At 56.1% G+C, this 10,617-nt stretch overlaps 1 long non-coding RNA gene across 1 annotated transcript; it reads left to right on the top strand.

The window, feature by feature from the left end:
• Positions 1-1,597: 1,597 nt before the first annotated feature.
• Positions 1,598-4,188, top strand: LOC124981865 (uncharacterized). The gene is made up of 3 exons (XR_007108112.1): positions 1,598-1,680; positions 3,390-3,506; positions 3,667-4,188. It is a non-coding gene; the product is annotated as an uncharacterized LOC124981865 (long non-coding RNA).
• Positions 4,189-10,617: the final 6,429 nt, after the last annotated feature.

Raw genomic sequence — 10,617 nt, 5'->3', positions numbered from 1 at the left:
CCTGCTGGTGTGGGTGGCAGGCAGCTCTGCGCCCATGAGGCGAAGTCCAGAGACACACCACCGCGCCCTGTGGGGACGGCAGCCCCCTTCATTTCAGATCCTGGGTCAGGGCCAAGTCCCCGCCGGGATGGCTCACAGGGTCCACGCAGCCAGGGGTTTTGTGTGTGCCAGAGACTCCCTGCACTTTATCTTTCACCCCATGGTGGCCTTTAGAGATGCAAAGCATTTCCACCTCAGAAACTCACCAGTCCAGGCCCAGGGGGCCGAACCCCCTCAGCACGGCACCCTGCTGTTAGGCCATTTCAGGCTCCCTGTGCAGCAGGAAGGCCCCAGCTACCCTGGATGGTCTGCGCAGGGGACAGCCTGCCGGAGCCTCTGGGCAGGACAGTCCCCGCCCAGAACTGCCCGTGGTGCTCGGCAGCCACATGTCCTCCCTGTAGGCCCTGTCGCACTGGCCTCTCAATCATTTGGCCAGAGCGGAGAATCCAGAGGGGCAAAGGGAGGCAGGGTCCCGCGTGGCTCTGCTCGGGGGACTGCCGCAACTGCAGCTTTTCCCTGTCCTGCCTTTGGGCTCTCCGGCCACCAGGAGGCCCCCTGAGGTCTGAACAACCAGGCCGGCAGGGGAGTGCATGCGGGGTGGGTGGGGGGAGCGGGCGTGGGGAGGGGCACAGGGCGCGCCTCGGATCCAGGGCGGACTCCTCCCTGTCTTTCTGCACCTCAGCCCTGAGTTCCCTTGGACCAGCTGGACCGGTTTGCCTCAGCCCCGTCCTCCGGGACGTCTCTGGGGCTACAGAAAGGCTTTTTTTGTTGTTGTTTTTTAAAAGCTAAGTTCTCCTCAGTTGTTTTCTTAAAGGGCCGATTTTACTTACGCAGCATGTTATGAGAAAAATGTAATGAGGTTTTGAGTATAGATTCAGACTGGTTACAAGATAATTGCTAACAACGGAAACGCACAGCACTGCAGTCGAGGCCTCAAATTCTAATTTTATATGAGAATTAGTTCACAAATATATAATTTCAACAGCATATGTTGTCATCTTTATGCCCTGCAACTTAGACTTTCACCCCCAAAGTTATTTCAGATCTGTCTTGGGAAAACGTTTAGTATGAGTTTGGCAAATGGCGTTTCTGTGGACTCCTCTAGAGATGGAATTTGTCAAGCTGCCATCTGAGAGGTAATTTGTATAATTTGCTGGGATTCATTATTGCAGATATCAGCAATCAATATTTTTTCCTCTAAAAGGACATCCGTTGGTTCTAAGGAACACATGGGAAATCTCACCTTATCCTGGGTGTCCACAGTGTGGGCGGATGACCACCCACCCTGGGGATGAAGGGCAGGAAGCACTCTGAGAGAGACAGAGAGACAGAGGGAGGGAGAGAGAAAGACAGAAAGAGATGGAGAGACAGAGGGAGAAGACGGGCAGAGAGAGGGAGAGACACAAGGAGACAGAGAAGAAAGAGTGGAGCAGAGAGGGACACACGGAGGGAGAGAGGCACAGGGAGGAGAGTGCGAGTGAGCACTTGTTTTGCAGGCAGCAGGGAGGACCTCCCCTGGGAGTGCTCTGGTCTCCACCCTGAGTCCACGTGAGTCAGGTGGGACTCACTCGGGAGGAGGGAGGGTCCTCCAGAGCTGTGCATGTTGGGCCTATGGAGGGCGGGACTGGAGACGTCGGGCGGGTAAGTCCTTGCCCGCCCTGGGCTCAAGGTGGGATACGGTCCTGCGGCACCCTGGGAGGCTCAGGGGCCCTGGTGCCAGGTTCCTAGGCCTGGTGACTCACGTGGTGCAGTGGAAGGCAGGGTGGCCGGGTGTCGTTTCCCAGCAGTGGAGACCAGGCGCCCGCCTGTCTGTCCCCTGGGCCAGGCACGTGGAGGGGCACAGTGGCTTTGGGCCTTGGTAGCCTTTCCATACAGGTGGACTCCAGTTCCTCAGTGACTGAATCAGGGCTGGACAGTGACAAGATGGCCAAAGAACCTGGTGGAGGCACCAGTGGGAGGCCCGGTGGGGCCCTTGGAGGCTCTGTTCTCAGAGCTCCTTGCAGTGCTGCCGTTAGCAAGCTGAGGCCTCCACAGGCAGAACCATTCCAGCCATGGTTCCCTGGACCAGGACCCGTCACACTGGCTGCTGGCCAGCTGACCGTGGCTGCTGGAGAGCTGTTCAGGCACGGGGAGTGGCCAACACTTGCTCTTTGAAGCTGAGGCTCACCAGCTGCTGCAGTCGTGAGGTGTGGACCCCTATTGGTCCCTGCTGTCCAGTAGGTAGGAAGACTGTTTCCCCAAGAACCACAGATGGACACCTGAGCATCTACACTCAGCAGGAGACAGACAAATGCCTAGAGTCTCCCAACCCCATCCCTCTTCTGTCCCAGGGGAAATGCAATTCTGTTTCCATTGCTGGCTCTGAAAACAGCCGTCCCCACTGGAAGGACCCCGGGGAGACACTGTAGGAAGCACCTGCTTTGCACTCAGTGTGGGAGGAATCCCACCCGCCCTGGTGTGGTGGCCCCAGGCCACCGTGCTAAGTGTGTGTCTGGGGCTCACTCTCTTGCAGCCACAGGGACACCACCATCTAAGTGTGCCCCAGTGCTTTGGTGGCAACTGCCCTGATGAACATTCCTCACATGCTCGTGCCCAGGGAGGGGCTCCTCCAGGGCTGCCCCAGGTGGGCAGGGGTCTCTGCAGGCAACGTGGACAGGCTGGCAGAGCCTCATCTCCTCTCGGGTGCCGTCTGCATTTTATTATCCCCACCTGGGCCATGGTGGACGATGCTGCACACTGCTCATAGGGACCCAGGTCCTGAGCGTAACCGCTGATCACAGGACCCACATCCAACATCACCCAATCTCAATGGTTGTCTTCTGAAATGATCCAAACCAATCTCACTCTCCCTAGTCCATTCCCTCACATCTGCTCTGATGCTTGGTGTTTTCAGACCGTGGTCAGTTTTGCAAAATATTTTCCATTATGGTTTTAATTACATGCAACCCAATACTGGGTGCTCCTTAAGGTCAAGTCTCACACTCATTTTTACCTTCAGTGACTTGTCCGCTTCTCGTTGACTTGGAGGAGTTATTTATGCATTCTGGTACCAATCCCTTGTCAGCAGAATGTGTTGCAAATACCTCCTCCCTGTTGGTGGCCTCTGTGTTCCATTTATGCTGGCCTATGCATTTCAATGCCGTAGAATTTGTCCCTCTCCCCCTTAGTGTTTGACTTCTGAGGTTTTGTTTAAGAAGTCATTCCTCAGCCCATGGTCACAGGTATGTTCTCCTGTGTTGACTTTTAAAGCTTTATAAATGTTTATCTTACCATGAAGCCCTTCGTCCATTTGGAACTGATTTTTATGTGGGAAGTGAGGTAGGAATCCGTTTTCTCTCTTCCTCTTTTAGGTTTTAACCTGCTTCCCCAGCTTAGCTCACTGAACAAGCTTGTCTTTCCTCCTCGACCTGTGATGCCAAATCCTACTAAAATCCAGGCCGCCCTGCCTGCAGCCTGCAGGTAAACAGGTGCGTATCGCACACAGAGGCATTTCCGTGGGTGCGCTTGCCTCGGAGGTTTCCTCCTGAGCCTCCGCGTGGTCAGACCAAGCTCCAGTCACAGAGCCCGTGCTGCGTTCCCGCAGTCACCCGCCTCCGCCCCGGTGTCCACTTGGAAGCAGCCTGGTAGGTCAGAGATGTGTTGAAACGGCTCGTCTGAGTACTTTGTGCCCAGCGCTTACGGTGCGGTGCTTCCGGGTGGATTCTAGCAGGCGCTTGGCCTGCGGCCCTGCCAGACGTCGGCGTCCTGGGCCGTTGCTGACCCCCTACCTGAGTCACTGCCTCAACAGCCAGTGGTCGCTCAGACTCACGCCATGATCACGGGCTGACCGGCTCAGGATCACTTCTGGCACCCTGCTACTTACTCTAAAACACACCCTATCAAGTTCTTTCGGTGATGGCAAACTTTTGGTCTTGGTCTAAATCCAACTTTACCTGGCTCTTGAATATTGTAGCTCACTGTGTAAGATTTGATGGACAGTTACTTTCTGTTACCATTGAAAACAATCTCACTGGCCTCAGCGATCCCTATCGTCGATGGGAAGTCTTTAAAATCTAATTATCTTTCATTTTTAAAATGGACTCTTAATACTTGTGCACAATGGGGAACAGTGTGACATTTTGATACATTATAAATTGTGAAATGATTGAATCGGGTGTGTTAGTTAGTCTTTTGTTGTGACCAAAATACCTGGCGAGAACACCCGAACAGAGGACAAGTGTGTTGGCTCGTGCCTGGGGTGTCAGTCCATGGCTGGGCTTCTCCACGGCTCTGGGCCTGAGGGGGGCAGCACATCATGGCAGAAGGGTTGGCAGAGGAACACTGCTCAGTTCACCACAGTCAGGAAGCAGAGCGAGAGGGAGAGGGAGACACCAGGGATAAAACATAAGCCTCAAGGGGCGCACCCCATGACCCGCTTCCTCCAGCCACATCCCATCTGCCTACACTCACCACCCAGAGAATCCATTCAAACTATTAACCCACTGAATGGATTAATCCACCTGTTAGATTCCAGCTCCCTTGGTCCAGCCCTTTCTTCTCTGAGCACTCCTGCATGAACATGTCCATATTGCAACACCAGGGCACTTGGCATATCTGTCCCCTCAAACATTTATCATTTCTTTGTTTTTGTTCTATTTTTTTATTTTTTGGGAGGTACCAGAAATTGAACTCAGAGGTACTCAACCACTGAGCCACACCTCCAGCCCTGTTCTGTATTTTATTTAGAGACTGGATCTCACTGAGTTGCTTAGTGCCTCACTTTTGCTGAGGCTGGCTTTGAACTCGTGACTCTCCTGCCTCAGTTTCCCAAGCTGCTGGGACTACAGGCGTGTGTCACGACTCCCAGCCATTTCTTTGTGTTGGGAATGTTTGAGAGCCTCTCTTCCTAATTGCCTGTCTTTGGCACTCTCTACATATACATATGTATGTCATATGTATGTCTCTGATATTCCACAGATTCATTTCAATTCAATCAAAATGCATGTTTGCTGTCATGTATCTTACTAGTAGAAAGTGTTTTCTGTCTTCAAAAACTCTGGTCTATTATCTTTCTTAATATCACCTCTCATTATGCCCCCTTTTCCCTCACTGCAACTCTCAGAAGATGTGATGAGCTTCCTTGTTCAACCCTGCCTGATTCCCTTATTGTGAGGAATCAACTTTCTCAGATCTGCCTTCAAATCCACTAATTTTTCTCTTCAGCTGCATCTAAGTGATCATTTAACCTGTTCAATTCCTATGTTCATTGACTATATTTTTGCCTCTATAAACTCTGCTTATTTTTCATTGTTTACAGCCTACCTCCTTTATTCACAGTGCCCTAGTTTTGCTTTATTGGTTCAGTTTTAACTTTCCATCTTTGAACATTTAAAAGCAACCTCTAGAAGGTTCCACCCCCTTGTCTTTGGATGCACATTCTCCCTTCCCTCAGCAGCTGCCCTGTGTGACTGGACTCTTGCCTGGTTCATTCCAGGCACCTCTGTGACTGACCGTGACACTCTTCCCTTCCAGGTTTGGGGTCTCCTTCACTTCTTAACGGGGACTCGCATGCTCCAGGGGCGTGAACCCATGTTTGCACATGTGCACAGTTCCGGCAGCTCCCCCTCACTTCCACCTGAGCACACTCCACCCTGAGCACTGAGCTCTCGGCCTCTGCAGCCCAGGTGGCCGGCTGGCTGCCTTGCCCTCCCACACTGGCCAGTGACATTTGAGCCCTTTCCACGGGGAGGTAGCTCTCTGAGACTCTGACCTCATGCAGGACAGCCCTCATCCCACCCCTCCTAGCCTGTCCTGTGGCCTGTGAGGCCCGGAACCCAGCCCTCGGGGATGCTCCAGTCTGCTGTTCTCGCCAACCGTCAGCCTTAGGCCCTGCACTCCTTGCCCCTCTGTCTCCTGCTTGTGTTTCCCCAGTTGTCATAACAGTTGGCACGTCTGCATGTCTGGAGGGGGATGGGCAGCAGAATGTGACACGGACCAAGCCCTGCAGCTCCCCTGACCCTCCTCTAGCTAAGCCAGGGCCTGCCCTGCCTCACCCTCCTTTGCTCCCCACCTAACTGTGGCTCTGGCAAGGCCCCGAGGGCTCTGAGAACCCAGGTCCTGTGGGGGTGTTGAGACACCCTGAGAGCTCCAGGCCTGCCCGTGGGCCCGCGTCCTGCAGGGCGAGCCTCTTACTCTCATCTCCCCTCCCTGCACCTGGCAGTCTGCCCTGGGCATTGCCTGCTCCTCAGTGTGTGGTTGGAGGCCCTGAGGCTCAGGAGTGAGGAGTGGCTGGCCAGAGGTGTGGGCCTGGCCAGTCCTGCAGAGGGTCTTTGCTGCCCCGCAGCAGCCCAGGTTCTCAGAGGCCTGGGTTCCCTCAGAAACAAAAAGAAAGGGACTGGATGGGCCTGTGTGGGTTTGGGGTTCCTTCCAAGCTTCTTTGTACTTCGCAGTCACTCTCTGAGCACTGCGGAGAGGGCTGCATGTGCTCCTGAGTTCAGGGAAAAGACTCCATCCAGGAGAGCCAAATCCTGCCAGGGCCCGACGACCAACCTGGGCAGGGCAGTGGGTGCCCCAACCCCAACTTCCTAAGCCAGGAAAGCAGGTGGGCTGGAAGGGCCTCTGCTGCAGCCAGCTCAGGGATGGGCATTGAAAGGTCCCAGCTCTATACCTGGTCCAGAGGAAGCCCTCAGGGTGGAGACCCACCCCCACAGAGACGCACAAAGATATTCACGTAGACACACAGGCATTGATACACACATACACAGATACACAGGCAGACACACAGACACACATGTAGACAGACACACACAGACACACACAGACACACAGACACACAGACACACAGGCATTGATACACACATACACAGATACACAGGCAGACACACAGACACACATGTAGACAGACACAGACAGACACAGACACACACAGACACACAGACACACGGGTAGACAACACACACAGACACACACAGACACAGACACACAGACACACGGGTAGACAGACACATAGACATAGATGCACAGGTATAAAGAAACACACAGACACAGAGACACAGGGACACACAGACACACAGATACACACAAGGACACACACAGACACACAGGTAGATACATACACAGACACACAGACACACAGACACAATGACACACAGAGACACAGAGACACAGACACACAAACACACAGATACACACAAGGACACACACAGAAACATAGGTAGACACATACACAGACACACAGACACAGTGACACATAGAGACACAGAGACACAGACACACAAACACACAGATACACACAAGGACACACACAGAAACATAGGTAGACACATACACAGATGCACAGACACAAAGACACACAGAGATACAGAGATACACAGACACACACAGCGTGGCTCCTTCCAGCTGATGCATGGCCATGCTGTGCTTCTCTAAGGTCTGATTGAAACAGACCTGGTTCTTCTGCAACCAAAGAAAGGGAAAGCAGCTCCGGAGGAGCTTTCTGGAGGTCAAGGTGCCGCTGACTGGGCTCCTGGCGAGTGCTCTGCCTGACCACGTCTTTACGTGGCCTTTTCCCTGTGCAAGCAGGGGTGGGTGGAACGGGGGGAGGGAGAGAGAGGGAGAGGGTCGTCTCTGGAGTCAGCTCCAGGCCCCACCCTCTCACCTCTTTTTACACGCGACCCTCTCCAAGTGCACCACTCTGGGCACCAGGAGGTGAACATGAAATTTGGGGGATGTATTAGTCAGGGCTCTCAGAGGAACAGAACCAGCAGGAAGTGTGATTGTAAAAGGGGATTTATTAGATTGGCCCTCACAACCAGAAGCTGGAGAGTCCACAATGGCCGTCCGCAGCTGGAGAGCTGGAAGAACCAGCAGCTGCTCAGCCCAAGACTCAGAAGCCCCAGAACAGGAGATCAACAGTGCTCCCCTAGTCCAAGACCGAGGCTTCTGGAAACTCCCTGGAGAATCACTGGCAGAGGCCACTTTGGAAGAGTGAAGAAGGGAGAGTCCAATGTCCTCAGAGGATCGAAGCAGCCATCAAGAGCCTGTCCAAGAAGAGCCCAGCTGCATCTGCATCTGCTTCCTTGTTCTTCCGGCTGTTATTCCATCCTACTGGGCGGTGCTGTCCCCGTTTAGGGAGGGGCTCCACTTCAGTTCCTACCCCACATGCCAATGGCCCTGGACACGCCCTCATGGACAGGCCCAGAGGCCTTTTAACCACTGGCATCTCTTAATCCAATCAAGTTGACAAACACATTAACCACTACAGGGGACATGATTCAGTCCACAGCACTGAAGCTTCGTTCCACTCTGTGGGGCTGGACAAACGCACTGACCCCACGACCACAGGTCACACGGAGCCACTGCCCAAGACCCTCCTCTGCTCCCCTTTCTAGCCACCCCTCTGCCCCAGCCGCTGGGCCCTATCCTAGCACCCACAGTCCAGCGGGGGCAGAGCAGAGGGATGGGCTGTCGAGAGACCCACGAAATCCCCTGAGTGGGTCACTGAGGAATGTTTGCAGGGAAGGTCCAGGGATGCCAGGGACAGGAGCGGCACCCGGGGCGGGTGGTGGGTGGACGGGAGCACCTGTGTCACATGGCCCCAGTGCTTCCCAGAACATCGTGCCCCGTCCCATGATGCTTTGCTGGAGGTGGCTGTCGACGGCACTCCCTCAGCCCTGAGCTCTGAGCAGCTGGTTTCCTCGGGGAGGGGTCTCCTAGGTTGGCTGCAGTGATGTCACCAGCTTGGCTGCCCTGTCCCTGTAGGACAGCGTCCTGAGGACCTGTGTGTGAAGCAGTCGGTTCTCTAACGACAACCCTAACCTGCCCGGTTCTCCCAGGTGCAAGGGGCGTCTTTCCTTCCCGGCGACGCGTCTGACTCTGCCAGACTTGCTCTCACAGCTCCGTGACTTGGCTGGGGTTTGGGGACAGGAGAGGCAACTGGGGACATGGGGTTTTGTTGTCTTCCTTTCCTCCCAGGATGACGCGCCGTGTTTTCTGTCCCTTTGGCGTGCTTTCCCAGCATGTCACATAAGCAGGATCATACACCATCTGTCCTTTTGGGTCTGCTTTCTGTCCCAGAAAAATGCTCTCTGGATCCGCGGAGGTGCGGTGGCGCCCACTCCTTGTCTGCCGAGGCCAGTGCGCTGTGGTTTGGCTGCTCTCCAGGGGCGCTGTGGCTGCTCCGGGGAGGCAGTCAGGCACGGAGTTGAAGGGAGGGATCCCACGTGTGCCTCTCACCTGGACAGAGGCTCCCAGGCAGGCGGGCAGACTCCAGGAGGAGCCGCGTGGGCCGCATGCTTACCTTCATAAGAAGCCGCCAGGCCATTTTCCTGCCAGCAACGGCCGAGGATCCTGCGCCCTGCGCCTTTCCCTGTGCTCTTGGGGACCGTCCGTGTTCTGAGGACGACACAGGGGCTGAGCAGACCAGGATGCAGGCAGCAGGCTGGGGACAGGCTCCTCTCAGCTTCCAGAGCTGGTGGGGCGGCGACCAGGTGTGTGGTCTGTGGCTGCTCTGCTGTCCCTTCCAGGCTCCTGGGCTCCCCCACTGTGCCTCGGGAGGGCGTCCGGCTGCGCTGCCCTTGCCTGCTGCTAGTGCAGGCCACGTGTCTCCTGAGGTGGCCTGAGGCCCAGGAGAATGGGTTGTGACCTGCTGGTCAGGCCACACTTGTAGTGGCCCAAGTGGGGAAGAACGCCTCCAGGCGGGACCCTCACCGTCCAGGGTGCTGGACTCGGGGAGGGCCACGCGGGCTTCACCTTAGTCTGCTTGGCTGAGATCCCACGGACCCCTTCCTTTGACGAGCCCATCTCCCCGACCCTCTGCCGGTGGGGTCCTGGCCACAGCACCTAGCGGGGAAGGGGCAGGGACTCCGGGGCTTTGCAGTCTGCGGGAGGAGGGAGAACTCTTCCGCCCGTCCAGGTGGGGTCTGCCCTCGGATCTGAAGACGCTGCCACAGGCCATCTGGCCCACCAGGGCCACATGGACACAGGCAGGAAGGACTTGAGGCCAGGGCACCGTGGAAGCAGGTCACCAAAGGTGTCCAGGAGCTCTCAGAAGGTCCATCCTCACAGGCCTGCTCCAGGGGGACGGTGCCCTCTCAGGGGACACGGTCTGTGCTCTGAGGTCGTGGGTGAGAAAATGGGCTCTGCGAGGGTGGGATTTAGGGGGCACAGGGGGCCTCGGGATGGACGAGACTCAGGCGCGGTCTCAAGGCAGGAGCCTCCGTGAGGATGAAGACATGGACTGGGGGTGAGGCTTGGTGGTCTCCCTTCCCGGCTGCCTGGCCCACCCCAGTAGCCTGGCACAGCGTCCCAGCACCCAGGGCAGGACGGGAGCAGGGCCTGGCCCTCAGGAGGAGCCCGCCTGCCCCACTCCACAGCCCCCGTCCAGCGCCGACAACCCCAGGTTCTCCCAGGAGCTGAGAGGGGCCTCTGAGAGCAGCCACCCGAGCAGAGTCGAGCACCGTGGCTGGAGGAGACTGGCCGCTCTGAGCCAGGAGGAGAGGGGTCAGCGCCCTTCCAGGCAGGAGCCCCCAGAGGAGGCCCCGGCCTCGCTCCGTCAGCCTGCCCTCCCCCATCATCCCAGTCCTCCTCCCATCCTCCTCC

The sequence above is a fragment of the Sciurus carolinensis genome, chromosome 4 (assembly GCF_902686445.1).
Source record: "Sciurus carolinensis chromosome 4, mSciCar1.2, whole genome shotgun sequence".
NCBI classification, from domain to species: domain Eukaryota; kingdom Metazoa; phylum Chordata; class Mammalia; order Rodentia; family Sciuridae; genus Sciurus; species Sciurus carolinensis.
The sequence above is the reverse complement of the archived record's forward strand: the minus strand, read 5'-3'. Positions and strand labels throughout refer to the sequence as shown.